A 24743-nucleotide genomic window follows, 5' to 3' on the forward strand; every position below is an offset into this window, starting at 1 on the left:
ATCTATCACAGATGATTCAATCTTTCTTAGACTTTTCCAGCGCACTCTAATTGGTCTCGTGGCCAAGTGGTACATTGAGTTACCGCGAGGCACTTTTTATAATTTTAGTCAGTTAGCTACCTCATTTTTAACTCATTTCCAGTTGCCAGTACGATATGACAATGGCACGGAATTGTTAACTTCGCTCGACATCCACTTACATTTCAGATCATATTCATGAGTGGAGACGTCGACGTCGTTTAGTGGAGGTATTTATTCCAGATCAAATCTTGGCTGAGTGGTTTGTAAAATCTTTGTTGCCAAAGATCACTGAAGATGTTGCTAAAGCCGAAGTGGTTACTGAGGAGCAAGTCATTGCTCAAGCACAGTATCTTGACTTGGTCTATACTCAGTTGGGTACGTTACACGAAAAAATTCCCGATCTTCCCAAGCAAAATCAAATCGCTGCAGCTCCTTCGGGATCTCATGCCGCTGATGGTATGATTGGCACGGTTAACACTAAAAGTAAGAAGAAGTCTTCCAAGAATTCTTCCCCTATTATAACCTTGCCTGATTCCCCAACAGGAGATTCTTCTGCAGAGATTTCCGCCGATATTCACGTTGTAGAGTCATCTATAGCCAAATCAAAATCCGGTGGGAAGAATAAAGGAAAGAAGAAGAATAAAACGAACAAAAGTTCAAAGGAGAAACCTGAAAAGGCGGAATCCAATGACGAAAAGCGCAAACCTCGTTATCCTTGTCTCATTTGTGACGATGAACATTTTACAAGAGACTACCCTCATCGTGCAGAGGTTGCGAAAATTGTCAAGGGTTCCCAAATTCCTGCTGTTTTGAAGGATCCTTTTCCGGCTCAAGACAGTAAGATGATAGGTTCATCCTCGAGTGCCAATGAAGAACCCATACTGATGATGTCCCATGTTAGGATTGCGACTCGATCGCAAGATTATGGTAGTAAGAGTCCTGTTGATGGTAAAGAAGTAGAATCTTCTCATTCTAATCCATCAACCTCAGCTCCCGGTTCCGATCCACTACAGATCGAGAAACCTAATCCAGACTTGGTAATCAAACCGCCCGCCAAGGGTAGACTTCGAAAGTCGGCTTTCAATCCACATGCGAGAGCGACTCAGAATTATAACATTGTTGAGGATTTAGCTATTTCACGCTCGACAATGTCGGCTTTGGAAGTGCTGCAATCATGCCTAGCACAACGCAAATTACTTTTGTCGGCTATAGGAGTTGTTGATGTTCAGGACCCGAACCTAATAATTTTCAATCTAGAAAATAGTACACCACGTTTGCCTCATCAAATGGCTTTCCAGATTCTAGTGATAGTAAAAAACAAGCCTATTCATCGGATTGTAATTGATGATGGAGCCTCAACTTGTATTATGTCGATACAGTGTTGGAGATCGCTTAGTTCTCCTTCACTAAATCAATCCCCGACTATTCTAAAGGCCTTTGATGGCCGTGGGTTTCATCATTTTGGAAATCTACAGGATTTGCCTATAGGGGTTGAAGGAAAAACCGTTAGTCTAGATGTGGAAGTGGTTGATTCCCCTCTAGACTACAACCTTCTCTTGGGTCGAAGTTGGTCTTACGCTATGACAGCGGTTGTTTCATCAGTATTTCGAGTAATAAAGTTTCCACATAATGGAAAGATCGTAACAATATACCAGCTGGCTTACTTTTCATTTGACCCAGCCTCTTCGGAGAGTATTCAGCATGTTGGTAAAACGACTATCCCATATAAGGATGTTGGAGTAGGATTAGTTAAAGATGCCGGTTTACTGGGAACTTTTCCTTTTCCTCCTATCAATGCATCATCTTCATTTGCAACCATTCATATGATTACATCAGACACCATTGTTTATGATGATCCTTGGATCATTCCTTCTGAATCTGAGATAGACTCATTTGGTAATTCCACGCCTTTGAGTCCATATGAAATTGCCTATGAAGCCGTGCAGTCCTTTGCCGACCCGTGTTCAACCAAAAAAGACTTAATGGATGTGGTCCATGAGGAATCAATTTTCACATCAACCTCGGATTTAACCAGGTTTTCTGAACTTCTTCACTCTGATGAGCAAATTCGTGAAATCCTATGTGTAGATGATTTACCATGGGAAGATCTCCATCACAGATCTTCGTTTTTACCTGAGGATGATCGTTTTGAAAATGATTTCTCATCAATTCTTACAACTGAATATGTCAAGGAACCTCAAAATCCAATGAAACATCCCGATTCAGAGTTAAATTTGGGAAACATCTCTCGAACTATTCCTATTGAAATTTCGGTTAAACCTGGAATTGTTGAGAACATTCATATAGGTGCCTCGTGTACAGATGACGAAATTCAAATATATAAGGCCCTATTTCAAGAATTCCGCGATGTGTTTGCCTGGTCCTATGAGGAAATGCCAGGAATTGATCCCGCGATTGTTGTTCATGAGATAAAGACTTACCCGGATGCTAAACCCGTCCGGCAACATTTGTGTCAGATTCAACCACGAAAAGCTGTTGCAATTAAAGCAGAAGTTGAAAAATTGTGGAAAGCATGTTTCATTTATCCGATCCCATTAACTGATTGGGTATCGAATATTGTTCCGGTTAACAAAAAGCAGGGAACAATAAGAATATGCATCGATTATAGGGACATCAATCGAGGCTGTCCAAAGGACAATTACCCAACTCCCTATACGACGATTCATTCCTAACTACGCCAAGGTTACAAAGGGTTTTACCCGGTTGTTGAAGCAAAACACTCAATTCTATTGGAATGAGATAGCTCAGAAATCTTTTGATGCACTTACACACGCGTTGACCCATGCACCGTTGTTGCATCCTCCCAACTACAACCAGGATTACTTCTTGTATCTCGCCGCCTCTCATTCCACCATTGGAATGATCTTAGTTCAGGAAGATGAATCAGGAACTGAACATGTGATATATTACCTTAGTCGAACGTTAAATCCAACTGAGCTAAAATACTCACATGTGGAGAAATTGGCATTGGCAGCCGTTCAAGCTATCCAACGTTTTCGTCACTACATTCTACTACGTAAAACTACGGTAATTTCGGATTGCAACCCTATGATATACATTTTGACCAAGCAATTGCTAGGGGGCAAGTACTCTAAATGGATTGTTATCCTAGAAGAGTGACTTCCCGCGTGTTGACATAGAAACTGTGGCGGAGGAGCCCATTGCGGATGAATCCTTGTTTCTAATCAGCACTTTAGATCCGTGGTATGGGGATATCATCGTTTATCTCCAGACCCAATCCTTTCGGCCGGGCATTTCAAGGTCAGAACGTCAGAAAATTCGATTCCAGTCCCAACAATTCAGAATTATTAGAGATACTCTTTATCACTGTGGGCCAGACTCTGTTTTTCGACGTTGCTTAACTCACGAGGAAGCTGAAAGGGTTCTAAATGACTGCCACTCTGGAGCGTGTGGCGGTCATATTTCTGGGTATGCCACAACCCAAAAGATATTGCGTGCTGGCTACTTCTAGCTGTCTTTATTTAAAGATTGTATTACGGCAGTCCGAAAATGCCACAACTGCCAGATTTTTGATCGTAAGATGCGCGCTCCACCTGCTCCTCTCCACCCTATAATTGCCGTTGGTCCTTTTGCCAAATGGGGTATCGATTTTATTACATGCAACCCTCCCTCGGCCAGGGGGCATGCATATATCATCCTTGCGGTAGATTATTTTACTAAGTGGGCCGAGGCGATGCCTACATTCGAGGCAGACGGAAAGACAGCTGCAATTTTCGTGTTCAATCATATAATTGCTAGGTTTGGTGTCTCGCAAGCGATAATCACTAATCATGGGCGTCATTTTCGAAATGTTATGATGATCGAACTTACAGGCCAGCTTGGTTTACGTCATGATAGTTCAACCCCTTATTATCCACAAGCGAATGGTTTGGTTGAGTCCATCAACAAAGTTTTAGTTATCATGATCCGAAGAATCATTGGGATTCATCGGTTGAATTGGCAGAACATGCTATTTTCAGTGCTTTGGGCGTACCGAACTTCAGTAAAAACATCAACAGGGTTCACTCCTTTCCAACTAGTCTATGGTTTGGAAGCCGTGTTACCCATTGAATACGAAATCCCGTCACTGCAAATGGCCATCGAGTTACTTCTAGCCACTTCCGAAGAGGAAAAGCGTTTGTTATACTTGGCTCAATTAGATGAGAATTGATGTGATGCTACATTGGCAATCGAGACTCACACAAAACGGATGAAAGCTCAGTATGATCGAAATGTGACCCCTCGAAATTTTTCGGAAGGGGATCTAGTCTTAGTTTATGATCAAGCTAATGATAAATTAGGCACTGGAAAATTCGTTCCTATGTGGCATGGTCCCTATGCTGTCAAGCGAAAGCTTGCCAAAGGGGCTTATGAATTGGTAGACTTTGATGGGGACTCTTTGGGTAAACCCAGAAATGGCCTTTACTTGAAGAGGTATTATGCTTAAAAGAATGGGTATGGAGATTTTTAGTTAAGATAGTTTTTCTTTCTAGCTGGTGTGTTTTAGTTTAAACAGTGTGCTTAGCTTAGAGAGTGTTTTTCGTCATTATTCCTGCTTATCTTGGTTTTACTCTTGATATTGCAGATGTCGATGCCTCTCCAAACATACATTGGTTTCCCTGATGGTGCTTGTTGTAATACACGGAACATCTCTTTCGCAGCTTGGGTTATCTATTCGCCCTCTGACGAGTTAGTATCTATGCATGGGGTAAGCCTCGGTCAAACAACGAACAACATTGCTGAATATAGTGCAGTGATTGAGTTATTATCTGAATCTATTTCATTTGGGATTCGGAGTTTGATAGTGAGGTTAGATTCTGAACTCGTTGTATTATAGATTAATAGAGTGTATGCCATTAGAAATCCAGTGTTATTAAGATTATTTTTGAGAGTGCGTCTCCTGGAATGTGAATTTGATTACATTGAATATCAGCATATTCCAAGGTCTTTAAATACATTAGCAGATGCAATTGCTTCTCGAATGTTAAATAGACATTTGCAATAATCATACATGTAAATTTGACATTTGCAATAATCATACATGTAAATTTAAAATTATTCCATAACATGATTTACAGGATAAGTCGGTAATAGTGATATATATATAGGAGTGTGTCAAAAATACATCGTCTTCGATCATAGGTTGAAAAACACCTTATGATCGACAAAAATGATAAGTAAAAAAAACGAAAATGTCACATGTGCCCACAATAGGCGATCATCCTATCACTCGTGATGATCTCTATAAGAAACCACTGCATGGGCCACCTTGCAAAGGAACCTCCTAAAAGGTCCCGGGACCCCAATCACATAGCGCTGAAGTCGACGAGGAATGTCGTCTATAGTGGTCTCAGGGATATTTCCTGTCAAGCGCTCGAGATGACCCTCCAACTCGGCCAAAACCTCTGCTGATTCTTCCTATGGGGCTGGCGCGGGTGCAATTGGTTGCCTCCTCTCGAAAGGCTGGAGAGTGGCTGGTCGTTGTGGACCCACATCTACATTTTAAAATTTTTACTATCAGTTTTGAGACGATGGGAAAATAACAAAAAAAAATTAAAATAGGAAAAATGTTGGAAAGGATTTTACCTGACTCGTCCCACTACTCTCCTGGTGGAAGAACCATGTCTGGGTCACCACGAAAATCTATCCCAGCGTAAGGGAAATCCTTAATGGAAAAGACCTAGTTTTTCAACCATTGGAAATACTCAGGTTTGAAGCGAGCAACCTCTGTCCTCTCGTCCGGGTGACGGGCCATGACTGCGACCCATCGCATCAGTTTGGGCTCTCGAGGAAGCCCAGCTCCAACAGTAAGGTGCTGGGGGATTAGCATAGGAACCCTCTCCAGGCCAAAACTCACGACCAAAGCCCCATAACCAAAGGTCTTTAGTCGTCCGTTCTTGGCCCTGGTCAGTTGGCCTTTCACATTGGCCAACACGGCATCGCACCAGTTGAAGATGGTTCCTCGAAAGCAATCAACTGCCATACGCATCTGGGATCCGGTGGCAATATGTAATGCGGCAGCTCCGCAAATTCTGGTGACAGTAAACACAATCACCATGAGTTCAGGACGGGATATGGTCTTTATGTCTATCCCTTTGTCTCTAGCCTGGCTGTTGCATTACTCTAGCCGGAGGCTATCGACAGACTGGCCACCTGGCCTAGTCCCGTGCAGAGTCAAGTCTTCGCCTCTCTTAGGCAAACCAGTCAAGAAATATATGTCCACCGGCTCGATTTCGAGCTGGTGGCCGCCAATGAAGAAGCACTGGTCATGTATGCTCCATCTGTCAACCAGCCACTGTAAGAAATCCACCTGAGCCCTCATGCCAGGAATGGCCCAGAATTTGTACAATCCGCACGCCCTCAAAGCATCAAGTGAAGGCTAATGATTCCATGCGGCAACATCCACGTCCTCATGCTCTCGTTCATGCCAATCTAGCATGATGTACTCTCTGCATCAAGTATAAAGATTAATTAAATTGCTAGAAAATATTTTGATTGGTCCATTTTTGAGAATTTTTGGGTTCAAAACCCTTGCGGCGGGGTACGCACCCTCTGGGTTAGACACAGTGCGTGGGACCACACTTTGTCTACATGGAAGGTGCGGACCTTGAGCATTTTCCCAATGGAGAAAAAGTCGGGGTCCGCAGGCCCGCAATGGTAAACCTGCGGGCCCCCGCGCGCGGGTTTTGCGCCTAAAAACCCTCCCAAAAGTGAAAATAAAGGACTAAAACAAAAAATTAAACGGTTAAAAATGAAGAGTAGGATGATGTGGATTACCTAGAGAAGACGACGCTCGATTCCGACGGTTGGATTTTCCGAAATCTTCACGAGAAGTTTTCTGAGCAAAAGCACTATTTTCTCACCCAAACTCAAACGGTAAAAATGAATTGACAAAGGCCCTTTTTATAAGTTTTTTGAGTAAATAAATCGCAAATTTGTTTATGTTTCACTTTTAAAAGGTATTTTGCAACGTTTTTATCCATTTCAAACAGGTATGAGTAATGTTTGTGTTTTTGTGCAGAATAAAGGATTATTCAAGTGAAATCTATCATTTTCAACAGAAAAACATGTAGAGTCATCTTTAAGCTCTTTTTTGACTCCTAAAACATGAAAATATTGCTGAGTGTTTCTTTTAAACTCGTTAAAACAGAATTAAAAGACGATCCACTTACAGCTCTTTTCTGACTGTAAAAACATGAAAAGATTGCCGGATTTTTGTCGTTTCAAATTCGATATTGGTTATAAAACGACGTGTCATTGATCGCTTTTTTACTTTTTCGGGTCAAAGGCACTAATGATGAAAAGTACTCCTTGGTCGTAAAAGATCAAGCGGTTCTCTCAAGTATTATTTTATACTTTTTCGGGCTTGGAAGACACAAATTTATGAAAAAGGTCAACCCTGGAGTCTTCTTAAGTTTTTTCAGACTCTCTAAAATTGAAAAACGCTGAGTTTCTCCTATACTGGACTCATTAAAATTTCACAGTAAAGGACCTGTTCAATTACAAACAGGAACGAACCACTCCTTAGGGTTCGAATTTAAACTAAGTTGGACTCATCCGAAGGATGAGCTTATAATCAAGAAAATGTTATCCTCCTCAAGCTTGTCAAAAATAAAGAGGTACTTGCCAGAAATGGTGGGGGAAAAGAGAGAAAAATGAGCCTGTTTGTCATACTTTGTAACCACTCTTCAACACGACACTTTTATTCACCTGGGTGGGAAATCTATTGCCTAACAGTTGATCAAACCACATTGAAAGTCTTCAGCCGGTTTCTGGGTATTAACTTTGGGTCAATTGTCACCAAACAATCTGTCGTGTCGTTATGTGTTTAAGAGGTCACTGCCAATAAGCCATTCATCTACAAAATATCTGTCATCCATCTTGACCATCCCTGAGTCAATTCTTGCAACTAAATTTCTTCAACTTGATCTATGATTTCGTGTCGTGGGCTTGCCTACGACGGATCGCTTTCTATCGACATCAACTCATTATCTAGAAAGATGATCTAGGAATCGTCAGTACCTTGAGATCTGCATGCATCAATGGCAAGTTTCTCGCCTTTGACGACAATTTACATCATTCACTTTCGATCAAAGGATTCCGTGACATGCTCGACATCAACACATTTATTCGCATCTCATGGATTGTACTGGGTACTTTGAGAGCCATTGACATCACTGGTGGTTTCTCTCACACTTGTTAACAATTTACATCATTGACTAGTAATCAAGTGGTGTCTACCATGTTCGACATCAACACATTTATTCGCATGGATAGAATCGTACTGTTTCGGGAAGTAGAAATGAAGATCCTGGATCTAGTTTCCACAATCCAGGCTGTGATGAATTTTGTATTCATTATATAATGGACTATTCATAAAAAGATGGCTGCGTCCATACTGTGTCCATATGAGTCTATACTTGTGATGTTTTACAAGATCATTCCTTTATCAGAACAGTAGTTAGTTTCTAGTCAGTTTTTATCTGAGTATGGGAATGCCTGCCTTAGTGGTGATATGATCTCATATATATATTTTGCATTGAATGTTTTTACATGTTCCAACCGGGTTCTCCACAAGATGATCCTCAAAATGATAAAGTAATTCACTCTTCCTAAATGATAAGAAATCCTCATCTACTACAGACTTCGCACTTTAGGGGGCAATCTGTTACACAAAAATATCGTCGCCACGATTATTTGCAGTCAGTATGGGTCTATCATCACTTGTACTGTCCTCCTAAGCAAGTCTCAGACCTCAGCTCTTCAAATCAAGCTTTGGAAATGAGAGAACGATAATAAAAATCAATGTAACTCTGGTTCCGTACTTTCTCTCATAGTCACCTACGGTCCCGCACCTTCTGTGTACAAAAGCTGCGTACCTGCCCACTCTGTCCCTAACGGTGTAGGTGCGGACCCCTGTGAAAGTCAAAAGGCACAAGTTTTATCTTTAAAAACTCACTTTGGGTTAATTCTAGAGGTTTCTAGAAGGAATTTTGACGTGGATTGTTTTCTCTGAGGTGGTTCATGCATCCCAAAAGAGAAGGAGCTAATCCCTTGATGAGAGGAGCTATCCCTTTGAAGGAGGGCTTTATCCCTTTGAAGGAGGACCTAGTAACCTCCCTCCATTGCACTATAAATACAGGCATTGGGCTGGTTGCTGGAGAGGTTAGAAGCTGAAATTTTTTTAGGGTAAATGCTGGTGAAATCAAGACTTCCTAGTTAAGCCTAAAGAGGAGAGATCACATACCTTTTTGGTTTTGGGGAGTGAGTGAAACTTGTCAAAGTAGAGGAGACTTCTTGCTGGACCCTGCGAGGAGCTTGTACAGCGTCAAGGCAAAGGTTGTAAAGTTATTCTTCTTTTGAATTAATACAATCAAACTCATTTTTCTCAACAAGTATCTTATGTTATTTGTTTCATGGACTCCTTGACTTTCATTTTAAATATGTTTTATGAAATTGGCTTTTCAGGTGCTATTTAATTTGTTTGCCTTGTTTGTGTTTGCAGATTCGCGAAAAGGAGCTCATTTGGATCAAAGGAGCGAGGGCATCCATAAGCTAGCGTTGGACCTAAGGTAGGCCCTAAAAACACTTGTTTGCTATTATTTATTAAAGCATATTTAGAGAAATATAGTGTCTGGTTGGTTTGCTTGTCATTAGGTCTTCTTTAGACTCTAGGAAGGTCTATCTTGTCCGCAAGATCGACTTATTCCATGTGACACTACGCTTCCCATGAAGGCCCTTATTCAAACCACATCTCCGTGCTAAAGTGCCTCTTCTTGTAGCTTAATTATTCCCTGTCACGTTTGCCTTAACTACCTGAAGTATTCATTCTTTGCTTGTTACAGAGCAACAATAGAGGTTTCCCAGCCAGTCCTTTGCATTTACGACTAATCGAGGCTCCATGCTGAGCCATTAATCTTCCTGAGTCCCCCATACTGATTTTCCCCTGTGCCATTCTTCATTAAAATTTCAGTTGTCGATACATCTGCCTCAAAATCCCTATACAATGCTATTGAGATGAGGTTATGCCCAATAGTATTTTCTTAACGCTGAATTGGGGGCTCTCGTTATTGGCCCTTTCACACTAAAGGAATTACAAAATAGGCGAACTTCAGTCTCCTTTAGACCCCTTTCCTTCAGCCCCTTTCTGTAATTATCCTCATATGGCCAGGGTCTAGAACCAGGTTCTTAGCCCTTAGGTCCTAGGGCCTTAACACTCCTATCCGAGGGTATTTTCCCTTTGTTATATAAAATCTCGCACTTTAGCAATTTTTGAAGCTTCCATTTAATATCTCCCCTTGACCCTTGCGACCACCGATCTCCAGGGTTAGGCTCACCAAAGGTATCACAATTGCAGTACGGGAGAGGAAGACCTTTTACCTTCTTTCATAGCATTGGCCGATTGTCTAGGTGTGAAATCCTCATAATTTATAACACATAAAATACCGCATTTGGGAGGGTCTTCGCATATCATAATCGCAAGTCAAAAGGGACTTCAACGGAGGAGGGACCTTTCCTTGTCCGATTTTCGATTTGCGATGGGTGACATCATCACTGCCACATGTCATCTTATGAGTGGTGACATGTGTCACCTAGAAATTCCCCCTTAGGACACTTGAAAAAACTGAATCACCGTGTCACGTGTCCTCCGTACCACCACATCATGCTGATGTCAGCTGCCATGTGGATTCATCTGGACCAATGGTGCTTTGCCACATGGCCCCATGGAGAAGAGAGAAAAGGGCCCATCCGCCCTTGGTGTTTTCGTGAATTCCTTTGTTAAGTAAAATCAGCCCCTTCCAGTGCCTTAACACTAAATACCAGATCAATGATTTTGCACTATCGGCTACTTCACCCCCTACAATTCCTCAAGGATGGTCCGTTGGGGACTCCAATGGCAAATTTTCTGGTATTGTGGGACCTGCAGGACTGCGATATTGCGAGATTGCAAGATAAGGGACTATGACCGAGGCCCAACCCATTTGTGATTTTCGATATTGGCAATCGAACAATCATATATTTCACTGCTCTTCCCTGTTTCCACATGAGAAAAATGCCAATTTGCGATTGCAATGAGATCTAGGACCTCTGATATTCTTTTCTCCTTCCTTTTAGAGGCAACAAAACCTCTTAACTTTAATAGGCCCTATCTTTTGATCCAAAAGTCCTTTTTTGGACTTCCATATACCGTTGGAAATCTTATTCTAAGCACTATGCAATGGAGAAGGTTTGATTAAGGTCTGAGGACTTCAGCTTCTTGGGAAATTTCTTCAAACATCACTTCTCTTTCTCATCCTTTTCATAGTTGAAAACACATTTGGCACTGAGTGAAAACATCCTTGATGTATGAGGTTAGGAGGAAATATAAAGTTGAAATATATCACTTTTTGTTGTTCCTGAATCTGAGCCTTGTTGACTTATTGAGAGAGAGAAACCTGTTATTAGGATGATTAGGGGAAAATACCTTAATCTGGGAACCAAAATATATCAATGCTCGAAAGAAATACTGATACAAAAGTGTTTATACGAGGAGGGCATGCACCATGCTTGTTATGATGACTTACACTAAAATATTACAAATATAGAGGAAAATCCTATGAAATCAACATTAAAGTGGTTGATGTGATGGTATTTTAAGAAGATAGTTTCTTTCACCCTCAGGGGAATCTCTAGAAAATAGACTGAACTGGGTGCCCCCATACATCAAATACAAAGCATCAGTTAAGGAGGTGTGATTTCAAAAGATGGGTCTTTAACTAAATGAGAGAACTGCAACATTCATAAAGCATGATACACCATTGATGTGAAAACTTATGTTAGTGTCGAACATTAGGTTATCAATGAAATCAATGGGTAATGAGGGTTCGAAATGTTTCACTCAAGATTTTCTAAAAGAAGGTAGAGAGAAACCAAGGTACTTCTTCAAATTTGGAAGATGAGTGTTGAAGATAACAAAAAAGAAGCACTAATTGACTAGAAATGGTTTCTAGAAATCCTTATGAATCTTAGGTAGGTATTACAACATGGTGGGTCAAAAGCATGATAATGGAGATTGATAGTATGAAAGGTATATGGAAAATTGCCTAAGGTTGGAGCTATAATACGAATGGTGGTAATCAAAACAAAAACTCAAAGGGATAGGTCCTTGTGGTGAAGAGAACATCCAGGGAAAGTACATGCAAGTTATGACTATCATGGTATGATGTAGTTGCGAGATGAGTAAATTGTGATGTCCAACCAAACATAACTAGGGATTGCCATTGAGTAACAAAAATATGAGTGAGAACCATTTTCCAAAAGAATATTTTTACACTTTCCAAAATAATTGTAGAAGTGGTTTTGGATGTACAAACATAGAGAGGAGTTGGCTGAGTACGATGGCCTACTAAATGATGTACGTGGGTATCTGCAGAGGGTGTGGGGTCCATTGGTCCGTCTCAGTGCAAGGTGGATGAAATGGATGTGGTAACAAGGATAGTATAATACAAAGTGGGTGAATTGTAGGGAAAATTTTGAATGCAGTGGGGTCCTCATGATGATCTGAAGGGAATGGTGACATAGGAGGAGGTGGTAAGCAAGAATTTCAAGAAAAAGGATGGGGCTTATCTTCAAGTTTATGCAAATGAATGGCTCTTGAGTCAAAGAAAATTAACATGGATATGGGTAGTTCAATGGGAACTATGAAATGAGGTAATCCATGTATGTGAGAGTTATATCGAACAATGTGAACATTTATCGAGTGTAAGTGGAAGGTGATGATAAACGTGGCTGAAATGGTGGACCCTATCATTAATTTCAAAGAAATTATGTCAAGATATGCAATGTTTTGAAGGGAACCTATCATGGTAGTGAAGAATGATACCATATCTATCGATTAGTGCACAACATGTCTCAGTTTTACGTGGAAGGCACAAAATACTTGCAACTTTGAAACCAACATTGTAAGTGAAATAATGTTTTTGAAATAAAATGTATAGTAGAAACATTGAAGAATATGTAACCAAAAGGATTGGAAAGAGAACATGATGAGTACTCTAAGTATAGAATGGCCCAAAATTTAAACTTCTAATGAAATGAATGTAGTGTATCATACTGAATATGATGATTCCCTAGTCCCTATGCCACTAACAGTTTGGTGATTGGAGCTTGTGGGATCCCAAACAAGCCTTTGGAAAAATGGAAAAAATGACATATAAATGGGTGGCAGGGCCCACATTTCCCCCTCATTTGTACTTGTTGATGTGGTGATTGGTGTGGATATCAGAAACTATTTCTGAGCTTACAGTTAACTGGAGTTCCTTTTCATCATGTAAGGAGAGCCAGGTAAGTTATCATTAAACCCCCTTCGTCAATTCAATAGTTTTAGGCTAGATAGGTCGTGTTATGTAGATTTTCAAGAAATGTTTAGGAGGTGTTATAGATATATTTGGGCACCGCAACCCCAAACTCATATGTCCATAAACTAAGGGCTTCAGTCCCTAAAAGTGTTGTTTCATACCCTAAAGAATCATGGTCAGCTGATTACATCATTTCCCAGAATTTCCACCTGAAAAACTACTCAAAACTGACCAAAACTGGACCATACAGACTGTTCCATGTGCAAGGTGCGATGCATACTGGCTACCAAACTAGCCAGGTGTGATGCATACTAAAATGGCCTTCTGTGGTGTGCGATGAGCGAGAATAGAAAAATGGCAAAGACAATTTGCTAAGTGGATGATCATGGAATCTTCCAGCAACTTCTCTTATGACACTTGCCTCTCTGAATTTGCCTAGGGATGAGTAAGAGATCAATGAAGTCTCCAAGTGGAACCAAGAACTATCAGTGGAATGACACTAATTAAAAACACATAGTTGACTCACACCCTTGCAAGACATCTACAAATGGATCCCTCATCTGAGAGATCTAGAGGCTAGAATTTTTTATTTTGTAAGGAAGTGTTGTTGGTTTGTTGGTGAGAAGAGACATTGCATTGTTGGGTGATTTTCGTTTTCATGAGGTGAAGAGGGCTTCTACACCGGGAGGATGATGTTGGATCAGACAGCTAGGTTGTAATCCTCTATTTCATTATTATTAATAAAGTTCTTTGAGTTTTCCTCCATATAATCGTGTGTTTATGAATCTTATTATTTATGAATGCAATTGTATGGTCAATGGGTTTCTGATTCCGCATTGTTTATGATGTTTTAGATGGAGATGATTTGATGGTTTTCTATTACTTTGAATCTATAGGTACTCTTTGAAGCAGGACAAGTAGAAGAGGAGTGGAAAATTCTATCAAGGGAAAGGGAAATCAAGCTAGGATCAAAGTGAGAGATCCAGGTTGGTCCTCTTTTCTTCCCTTTATTCTATCACACTTAAAGGAACTCTTGAAAGGATTTCATTGTTTGTTTCTAAGATAGCTACCCATCTTAGTGGGACTAGCAGTTTGAATCGACACTAGTTTTCCCTGAAACAAAATGTTGGCTCCACTGGGGAACGAATAATTTGTTTTGTTTGTTTATTGTTTGCTTTATAAACTACAAATGGAGCCTGAAGTTAGCCAGCTAGACTTCGAAATGACTTTGCTATGCAATTGCGAAATAGATGAATGTTGCTTCAGTCAATCTCTGGGTTTCTTTATGAAATGAACATCTGACTTATAATGCATTCTAAGTGCCCTTGTCGTAGCTCAGAACCTCATAAGGTCTTATCCCTATGCTTTGTTTTTACTATCCATCATTACTCAGCCTAAATCATTGAACTTAGCTACAAATTTTGAGCAAAAACCAAGCTTAGTTTCGCTCCCTGGTCCATCGCACTATCTGTAATTGTGCAACCTAGATGCATCGCACATACCATGTGTTGCAGGTGAGATTCATCCCTGTTTCCCTATGTTGCAGGTGCAATGATTGAGTGATACTATTTTTCTCTTCGAGAGTTGGTTTTTCTCCTTGTTTTCAGCTCCATTCAGTAGTTTTGTTGTTCATGATCAGCATCTTCTTGCTGGAACCTTCTTCCTTCAAAATTTTCAGCCTCCATCAATTAGGAATTGTAAATGTTTTTGTGTGTTTGTGAATCATTTACAGTCTTCCCTTGTCGAAAGTAGCTTAATCGAACTGTCGTTTTTGATACAAGTGTCATAATTGTCATTTTGAATCAAAAGAAGAGTGTCATAAAGTCTTCCTCTTCTAGATAGTTGATTGTACTTTTATCAGTGTACTTGATTTGAATCATTAGTATTTGAAGTGTCAAAAACAATTTTCAAATTCGAAATCGAAAAGTGTTGTCTTAGTCTTCCTTTCGTTTTGAAAAGAAATTGTTAAAAATGTCACTTTGAAAGGAAATAGTTCAAATCTGTACTTAGCTTTCCTTTTTGGAATTCACACAATAAGGAAGTGGAAAATGCATGTGCATTTGCATTTTGACAGCATACAAAATTTGATTTAGGAAAGTGCATTTAGTGTGTGCTTTATGCTCTCTGCTAAAAGAAAAAATCATAATCTTCTTTCCTTTGTAGATAGGATTTTCATTGCTAAAAGAACCTAAACGACTGTTCATAATTTTAGAATGCATATTTAGGAATTTTACATCTACATCACACGGTGAACCTTGAAAGACAAACTTCTAAGCAAGATCAACTCTAAAATAAATCTGAATGAACATAAAAACACTTTGGAACCTAATGCAACACGTCTAGAAATCTAGGCTAGAGACGTGTTCCGGCGTCGTAAAACCTGGTAACTATCATTTTCATCGAAGGTTGGGTGATTCCTCCTCTTTGATACGACAAGTGCCAGTACAGACTTGTGCTCCCCGTACCATCGAGTATATATTGGGAGACCACAATAGGCTGATATCCTTTATCCTTAGGAAGCCGTGTCTGCCGCCCTATCAATCGCAATGCATTGAACACAGCATTCGGGAAGATTGACTACCGTACATAAGTCCTTGGTAATTTCTCTATCATTTATCACCAAGGTGTATTTTGCAGTTTTGTGATCGGTTTGGTAATCCCTCTGTCTAGATTTCCAGAGTAGTCACTTTCGTTCCTTTTCGACTCCTTAAAAGAAAAGGTCCATCTGAGCACTTGTCACTTCAGGCTCATTAAAAATCAAAGGCGACTAGAGTCACCTTTAGCTTTTTCTCGACTCTTAAAAATTGAAAAAGCAAGTTGCGTCAAAGTGTCTTAAAATTTATTTAAATCGGAATAACATCCCTATTCCTTCATTGATTTGAGGTTGAGATAATGGAGTCTACCAATCAAGGAATCCCTCTTGGAGGGAATCCTAGTCCTTTCTCCTCTTGGGGAGATATTGGTTCTCCATATATGGCTACATTTTCCCTTCCAGGAATCATAATCGGCCTACCGGTATGGCTTTTCCCGACCTCTATCGTTCAAAACACCGTAATTCCTCAACAATCTAATCAGCAACCAAATGATACTGAAGTTACCCGTTCACCTTCTACTTCATTTGTTTCTCCTTCCCCTTCTTCCTCTTCGCTTGGTGAAACTAGTGACACTAAAAACCAAGTAGCTGAGAAGAAAAAGAAAGGGAAGGAGAAGAAGAAGAAGCCAGCTAAACAAGGGAACAAACATGCATCATCTGGTGAAAATCCGCACACTAAGCTTTCTAAACCAAAAACTCCATGCGCAATTTGCAAGGGAGACCACTACCATCAAGATTGGCCCTGCATTCTGCGAATCTTGAGAGAATGGTCTCCCCATTTGCACCATTCGGTGTCATCAACCTCTGACAGTCAGGTTGACAGCGCACCATCAACTAGTGAAAACGAAGTCAATAGACAGAAATGAAAGGTCAAAGTTCCATGTTAGTTATGTGAAGGCGTTCATACTCTTCACCGTTGTCCTTTTCTGGACAAAGCCAAAAGCATTTTGGATAACCGTCTTGCTTCACCGTAGCAACTTCCACCAGGATACAAGAAACTCTTACGAAGTCCTTCACTAGTTGAAAACCTGATTGACATAAATCAATTGTCGATCGAATCACCTATCATTGAAATTGAACCTTCTGAGTCCACATCGGACCAAAGTCAACTGGTCGAGATGGCAGTCGACCCAGTCTTGCCTTTAGAAGGCCCACCTTCGGATGATACAGTTTCCAAAGAGAATGAGAATGACATCGTTCAAATTCTTTTTGTCGATACAGAGTCTAATGACCTTGGGGGCAATCCAACCATTCCTTCACAATAGGAAGAGACCCCCCCCCAATTCATGAAACTTATCTAGAAATTTATCTGATACCTCCTCTGCGCAGTTTAGTCGTTTTCTTTGATTAGAATCAACTATCAAAACCCCGCCTTCCATCTAATGTACCATTCCGAATCATAGTACAAGTTTACAAAATGATCGTGTCTAGCACTATCATAGATGAAGGGGCTTCAATGAGTATCCTTTCGTCAACTGCTTGGAAAGAAATTGGTTCACCATTGATTTTTCCTAAAAAACAAAATTTGTCAGGTTTCAACAAAGGAACCAGTCGACCATTAGGGATCCTTCCAAAGTTACCGATAACTTTGAGAAAGAAAACAATTCATTTTAACGTGATGGTAGTCCAAGGTCCACTAGATTACAGTCTACTCCTTGGACATGACTATACATATATATATATATATATATATATATATATATATATATATATATATATATATATATATATATAGCATGGAAGCTATCATTTCCACATTCTTTCGAGTGATGTGTTTTCCACATGAAGGTAGACTGGTGCAACTTGTCGACCAGCTTTCATTTACTAGTTCAAACACAGCTATGAGTCAACCATCATCCCTAAACAGTCCCTTTAAATTAACAATGTCTCTTCAACCTTCATTCCATCCACCTAATTACGGTGAGTAGTTCGGTGGGTCTGATGAAGTTTAGGGGGCATGCACCCTAGTCTGCTTCGGCAAGCAAACCCAAAGGAAAAGAGAGATTTTCTTGAAAGATGGTAATGCTTGGATTGAAAAACATTCCCGTGTAGGTTATGTGATCAATATGATACACTTATATCTATGTTTGTTATGTGATTGGAAGCTCACACCATTCACCTTTGTCTATTTCGATGGATAAAGCAAAGGAAGAGTTTTTGTCTGCCGACAGTAACAATCCTACCTAACTGTAGGATCTTCCATTTGGTAACCTTGAAACTCTCTTTTTATTGAAACACTTGGGGGCATGCAAACCTTTGTATGCAAGTGAAAAACGAATTTGATTTTCTTAGTTTGTAGGTTCTCAACCCTTTAACCTCATAGCTCGGTCATTTCTAGCTTACATAAAAAGGCCATGAGCACATGTTATAGTAGTGTTCAAGCTCATTAAAAAATAAATCTACCAAGAGACGTTGTCAAAAGATTGGTAAGAGCAATGTTCCCGCAAGGTTCAAGCTCGTTAAAAAATCAACCTGCACTGAGCATAGTTTCTCCTAATTCAAGCTCATTAAAAAATGAAACCACCTGTGGTAAATAACCTTTGTGATCGCTTTGCTATCAGCCCTTTTAAACCTTGGTTGTCTTCCTACCATCACCTCCATTCATTTGGCTTACCATATGCTTCCACTTGACTGTTTACCCTTTTGAGGAACATCTTCAACGAGTGATTTTGATTTCCACCCTCTTCACGCTACCATGCTTTGAGAAGTTCCAAACTTACGTGGAACCTGTTGCTACCTGAAAATATCACTCGTTCCTCAAAAACGAGTCCCTTTTAAACTCTTTTTAGACTCGTTAAATATAAAAAGATTGTCGAGCCATTGGCCTTTCTAGCTCACTAAAGTAAAGGGAATGTCATCCCTCTCATATATTTTAATCTTTTTGGACCTGAGGGATTGTTAAACAAAAAGATCGAGCACTTGTCTTCGTCGGCTCGTTAAAGCTATCAAAAAGTCATCCCTTTCGTATTATTTTATACTTTTTCAGACTTAAGGGATTATGCATGAAAAAGGACTGTTGGATTTTCCTTTTCGTTCCTTTTCAAACTCTCTAAACATGAAAAGGACCGAGTTATCTTTGCTGTTAAACTCGTTAAAACAATAGCGACAAACTTGTCCCAGACAAGAACGAGTCTCACTGATGCTAGGCTCGCTAAACACAAAGCGACAGGTTTTCCCAAAGGGAAAATTATAGACCGAGAATATGTTATCCTGCTCAAGCTTGACAATAAAGAGGTACTAGTCAGCAATGACTAGGGAAAAATGGGAAGAAAACTTGAGAAACTTTATTGGTAGCAGGTCACTCTTGAACATGACACTTTCACTCCATCACTGTGATTGAGTTGGGTTGGGTTTTTTCGTTCACCATCACCATTGGTCCTCCGTACCATCCATGGGGTTAATGCTACCTGTCCATATCAGTGTCGCCATACGTTCAAGAGAAGTCATTCAGAGAATTCACCATCTAGAAAATGCCTCATCCACTACAATACATCTGCCCTTCATTTTTCATGGCCGCCATTCCTAAACCTTATATCATCAAATCGTTTTCACCTCCACAAAAATCACTAGCTCTGTTTCATGTCGTAGATGTGGGATACATCAAGGCCCTCCTATGAGAGGTCACTTCTTGTCGACATCAACTCATTATCCAAGAAGTCGACTTAGAAACAACCCTTTTAGTACTTTCAATCTTGCATGCCTCAATGGCAAGTTTCTCACTTCCAGCGACAGGTTTACATCAATTACCTTCGACTGAAAGATTTTGCGTGGTGTTTGAAATCAGCTCGATGTTCACACCACATGAATTATATTGCAATACCTTGAGGGTCATCATCATTATCGGTGACTCCTCTCACATCTGTTAACAACTCACATTATTGGCTGGTAATCAGGCTATGTCTTTCCATGTTTGACTTCAGAACATCTTTTCACATGGATCGACTTGTAGATCGGGCAAAGATTGAACGAGTTTGAAGACCCCAGATCTAGTTTCATCCGTCCGAGTTGCGATATATTCAGGAAAATAAAGACATCAATTGTACACAGAAGCTGCATAGATAGTCATCTAAGCTAGGGAAGATGACTCTTCATGTGAAGAATCACCAGTCTGCAATAGCAGAAAATTGTCTGTCATATGTACATGAAAATGAATTTATAAAGTTGAGCATGGGAATGCCCACCTTGGCTAGATCATGAAAATAATATGATGATGATGTATTGTATTGTATCTTATATAGGTCACCTTCCAGTATGAATACCTCGGATCCTCATGATAAAGCATTTCACCTGACATCAGAAGATTTATGACCTCATGCTTTAGGGGCAGCTGTTATAGACATATTTGGGTGCTGCAACCCGAAACCCATATGTCCATAAACTAAAGGCTCTTCAGTCCCTAAAAGTGTTGTTTCATACCCTAAAGAATCATGGTCAGCTAATTACATCATTTCCCAGAAGTTTCACCTGAAAAACTACTCAGAACTGGCCAAAACGAGACCATACAGACTGCTCCATGGGCAAGATGTGATGCATACTAGATGCCAAACTAGCCAGGTATTATGCATACTGAAATGGACTTCTATGTGGTGCGATGAGCGAGAATACACAAATGGCAGAGACAGTTTGCTAAGTGGATGATCATGGAATCTTCTAGAAACTTCTCCTGTGACACTTTCCTCTCTGAATTCGCCCAGGGATGAGTAAGAGATGAATGAAGTCTCCAAGTGGAACCAAGAACTATCATTGGAATGACACTAATAAAAAACCCAGAGCTGACTCACACCCTTGCAAGACATCTATAAATGGATACCTCATCTGAGAGATTTAGTGGCTGGAATTTTGTATTTTGTAAGGAAGTGTTGTTGGTTTGTTGGTGAGAAGAGACATTGCATTGTTGGATGATTTGCTTGTTCATGAGGTGAAGAGGGCTTCTACACTAGGAGAATGATGCTGGATCAGACAGCTGGGTTGTAATCCTCTCTTTCACTATTATTAATAAATTTCTTTGATTTTTCCTCCATATAATCACTTGTTTATGAATCTTACTATTTATGAATGCAATTGTATGGTCAATGTGTTTCTGATTCCGCATTGTTTATGATGTTTTAGATGGAGATGCTTTGATGGTTCTCTATTACTTTGACTCTACAAGTACTCTTTGAAGTGGGAAAAGTAGAAGAGTAGTGGCAGATTCTATCAAGGGAAAGGGAAATCAAGCTAGGATAAAAGAGGGAGATCCAGGTTGGTCCTCTTTTCTTCCCTCTAATATATCACACTTAAAGGAACTCTTGAAATACTTTCATTTTTTGCTTCTAAGATAGCTACCCATCTTAGTGGGACTACCAGTTCGAATCAACACTAGTTTTCCTTGAAACAGGAGGAAAGGTCCTAAACATCGTTGGAGATTGGGTCATAATCGAACAAGCCATTACATGTTAGGGAAACGAAACCATGATGCCATGATACAACTTTGATGTCATTGCGGCTACATCAGAAATAGATGTGGGACTGCTTTGTAAGGGCCTCACAATATAGGGGAATATAACTACGAAAATTGTCATGACTGTAGAAGAAACAAGCATGATATCCTTAGTTCTTGTTAATAGAATATGCATGAGGTTGTGCATGACTATGGAAGGAACAATCATGTGCCCCTCATGACTATTCTGCAAATAGGTGTGAGGTTCAACAAACTTTGGTATTTTTTAGGTGGATTATTTTTCCTTTTTAACTAATTATATGAAGCCCATACTCATAGGATAGTTCTATGGAGAGAGAAGTACTAGGGGAAAGTATGGGTTGTTTTGGCTGCTGATGCACAAGCCCAAGAAACATTAATCAAGTGGGTGTTGATGAAGTTACCTCAAAACCCCTTGTTGAGATCACAAGAGGAGTTACTATAATTTTTTATTAGGAGATGGAAGCCATAATATTGAGTCTTAAACATCTAAGGATCCTAACTTACCATATTGGCATAGCTAAATATATATTTCGTGATGGGACTAGTACCTTAGGGGAGGTACTACAAGTAGAGACCCTGCAATGAGATCGAATTGGCCAATTGGGTTAATCATTGGTGTGGATTGGATTTGTATGATGCAAGAGGCATCAAGATAAAGAGTATTATAGACTTGCTGGCATGAGAAGTAGCAACTATGATCATCTGCATCTTTGGGACCCTATCCCCTCATCCGATCACAACATTTATGATCAGGATGCTGGTACAAATGTGACCCAACACCATTTTTAATTGGGCCAGAGTGGTGTATCATGGGATGAACACTCAATTAATAAGGCTAGTGCAGGAAGAGTTGTGTGGATTTCGCTATGGAAGAATTTTTTGTACTTTCCTGTATGAGCGAGTGATCCTATTATGACCGGTCATTCAAGTGGATCTAATACCCCATGGAGACACACAGATAAAGAAATGGGAACCATTGATTCCTTGGGTAGACAACATTGAGGTGGATCAGTAATTGTTACAAAACATTTTATCACTTTCCCTGTACTCCCCGTTCCTTGATCCTTGAGGATCTCTATAGTGCACCCTACATGCTTTCCCTTCATGAAGAAACACCCATTGTGTCCCTCTTCATGAGCAAAATAATTCCCTTTTGTATCATTTCCCCAAAATATTTTGTTTTTCTCAGTTTATAAGACCAGAGCTATTGACCCTTGTCATCCTCGCACCGATAACCAGGGATTAACATTGTCCCTAGCGCCGACTGGAGCGAGTAAGCTTTGTTTTAGTCATGCTGATCATATTTTTGAGAGTTTTTTAAATGAGCCGAATCTTCTAGCTCTAGAAGCTTTGTAACGTGTTAGACTCCGTCTTGTATGACAGTGTGAGATTGATTCTTCTTCAAAACCCTGTTTTGAAGAAGAAATCATTAAATGTGTTTTTTTAGAATATGTATCAAATTCTCCAGCTCTTCAGATGGCAGCAGCTTCAGTAGCTCCAATCCCTGCAGAAACAGCCAAAGAAATCATCAAATGTGTCAAAATGCTTCAAAGTTTCCAATTCTTCAAATGACAGCTCTGTTTTAGCTTCAAAGGCAACTCTGTCACCGCATTATTTTCACCAGTTTCAGCAAATAGATAGCTCAATTTTCCATGGAGCTCAATTGTGGATCAACACTCGCTGACAATTTTAAATTACTATTAAAATTACTTTCGCAGGTATTCAATTGCACATAGGGAATGGGGTAAACGGTTTATGAATCTCTATCCTCAGTACACTACTTGGGATAATCCTAAGGATCCTGAACAACAACTAGTTATTGGTTACGTATCACTACATTACTTCACACATTAAGCCTCATATTTCATAGAAGCACCTCTTGCATGCCATGATTATATCAATTAGAAGGTGGTCGTTTATTCTGCAGTTGTTAAGATGCAAAGACACATAGGTTTAGAGAAAGAGTTCTGAAGAAAGGTGGGCTTTGGCAAGATATATATGGAATTGATGAGAAGAAGGCCTGCTCCAGTACAGGCTACATGGATTGGTTATCCAAATACAACTGGTTTGCCGACCATTGATTATCGATTTACAGATTCGTTGGCAGATCCTTTGGAAACAAGACAGAAGCATGTGGAGGATCTTGTAAGATTGCCAGGATGTTTCCTCTGCTACACACCATCTCCAGAAGCAGGGCCTGTTGTAGAAACACCTGCTCTTTCTAATGGATTCATCACCTTTGGAAGCTTCAATAATCTCGCCAAGATAATACCGCGAGTTTTGTGTGTATGGGCAAAGATTTTATGTGCAATTCCTACATCACGACTTGTTGTTAAATGTAAGCCCTTTTGCTGTGATAGTGTGAGGCAGAGATTTCTTTCAACCTTGGAGAATATCGGATTAGAGTCTTTGCGTGTTGATCTTTTACCTCTGATTTTGCTTAACCATGATCACATACAAGCATACTCCCTAATGGATATCAGCTTGGATACATTTCCATATGCAGGAATGACCACCACATGTGAATCGTTGTATATAGGCGTTCCATGTGTTACCATGGCAGGGTCTGTTCATGCTCACAATGTGGGTATAAGCCTTCTGCACCAAGTTGGTTTGACAAATTTAATTGCTCAAACTGAAGATGAGTATGTCAGCAAGTCATTGGAGTTAGCTTCTAACATTCCTTTGCTCTCATCTCTGAGGATGTGTCTTCGGGAACGGATGCTGAAGTCCAAGATGTCTGATGGACATAACTTTGTTCGTGGTTTGGAATCAACATACCGAAAGCTATGGCACTGGTATTGTGAAGGGGATGTTCCTTCCCTGAGGCGATGCAACATGGAAAACCTACAAGAGGGGTCCACAACTATGTCAGGGGTCGGTGTTGAAGACATTCCTAATGATGCAAATGGTAAAGAAATTTTCATTACGCGCACCTCTCTTTTAAAATGGCGTGAATCCCACTTCACTACCTATGCCCATTTTTTCCAACCCTGAAACAAAGTTAAATGGAGAGTCCCAGTCAGTGAAGCAATGAGGAAATCGATGTAATTAGTGATGTTTGAATATATTCAGGTTGTGTCCTATAGGCCCTGGTTGCATTTAATTGAACAAACGTGGAAATCACCAATTAAAACCAGGTCAGAGGAAATTTATTTCATTCAATTTTGGTGGAGTTTCTGCTGGTTCCAAAGGTGCACATTCCGAATGACTGTTGTTGTCCTTTGAGAAACTGGAAAATCTTCAATATGATTCTGCCCTATTGAATAGGCTCACTGGGCATGAAGAAACAATTTTTCGCATTGCATGG

The 24743-nt window shown here is 40.0% G+C and overlaps 1 pseudogene; it reads left to right on the forward strand.

Moving 5' to 3' along the window:
• LOC149156590 (putative UDP-N-acetylglucosamine--peptide N-acetylglucosaminyltransferase SPINDLY pseudogene) overlaps positions 1-24539 on the forward strand; it is a 150854-nt pseudogene extending 126315 nt beyond the window's left edge.
• The last annotated feature ends 204 nt before the right edge of the window (positions 24540-24743 follow it).

This window comes from Pinus tabuliformis, chromosome 9 (genome assembly GCF_031772625.1).
Source record: "Pinus tabuliformis cultivar Carrire ecotype Pingquan chromosome 9, CPIR1, whole genome shotgun sequence".
Classification (NCBI taxonomy): Eukaryota; Viridiplantae; Streptophyta; class Pinopsida; order Pinales; family Pinaceae; genus Pinus; species Pinus tabuliformis.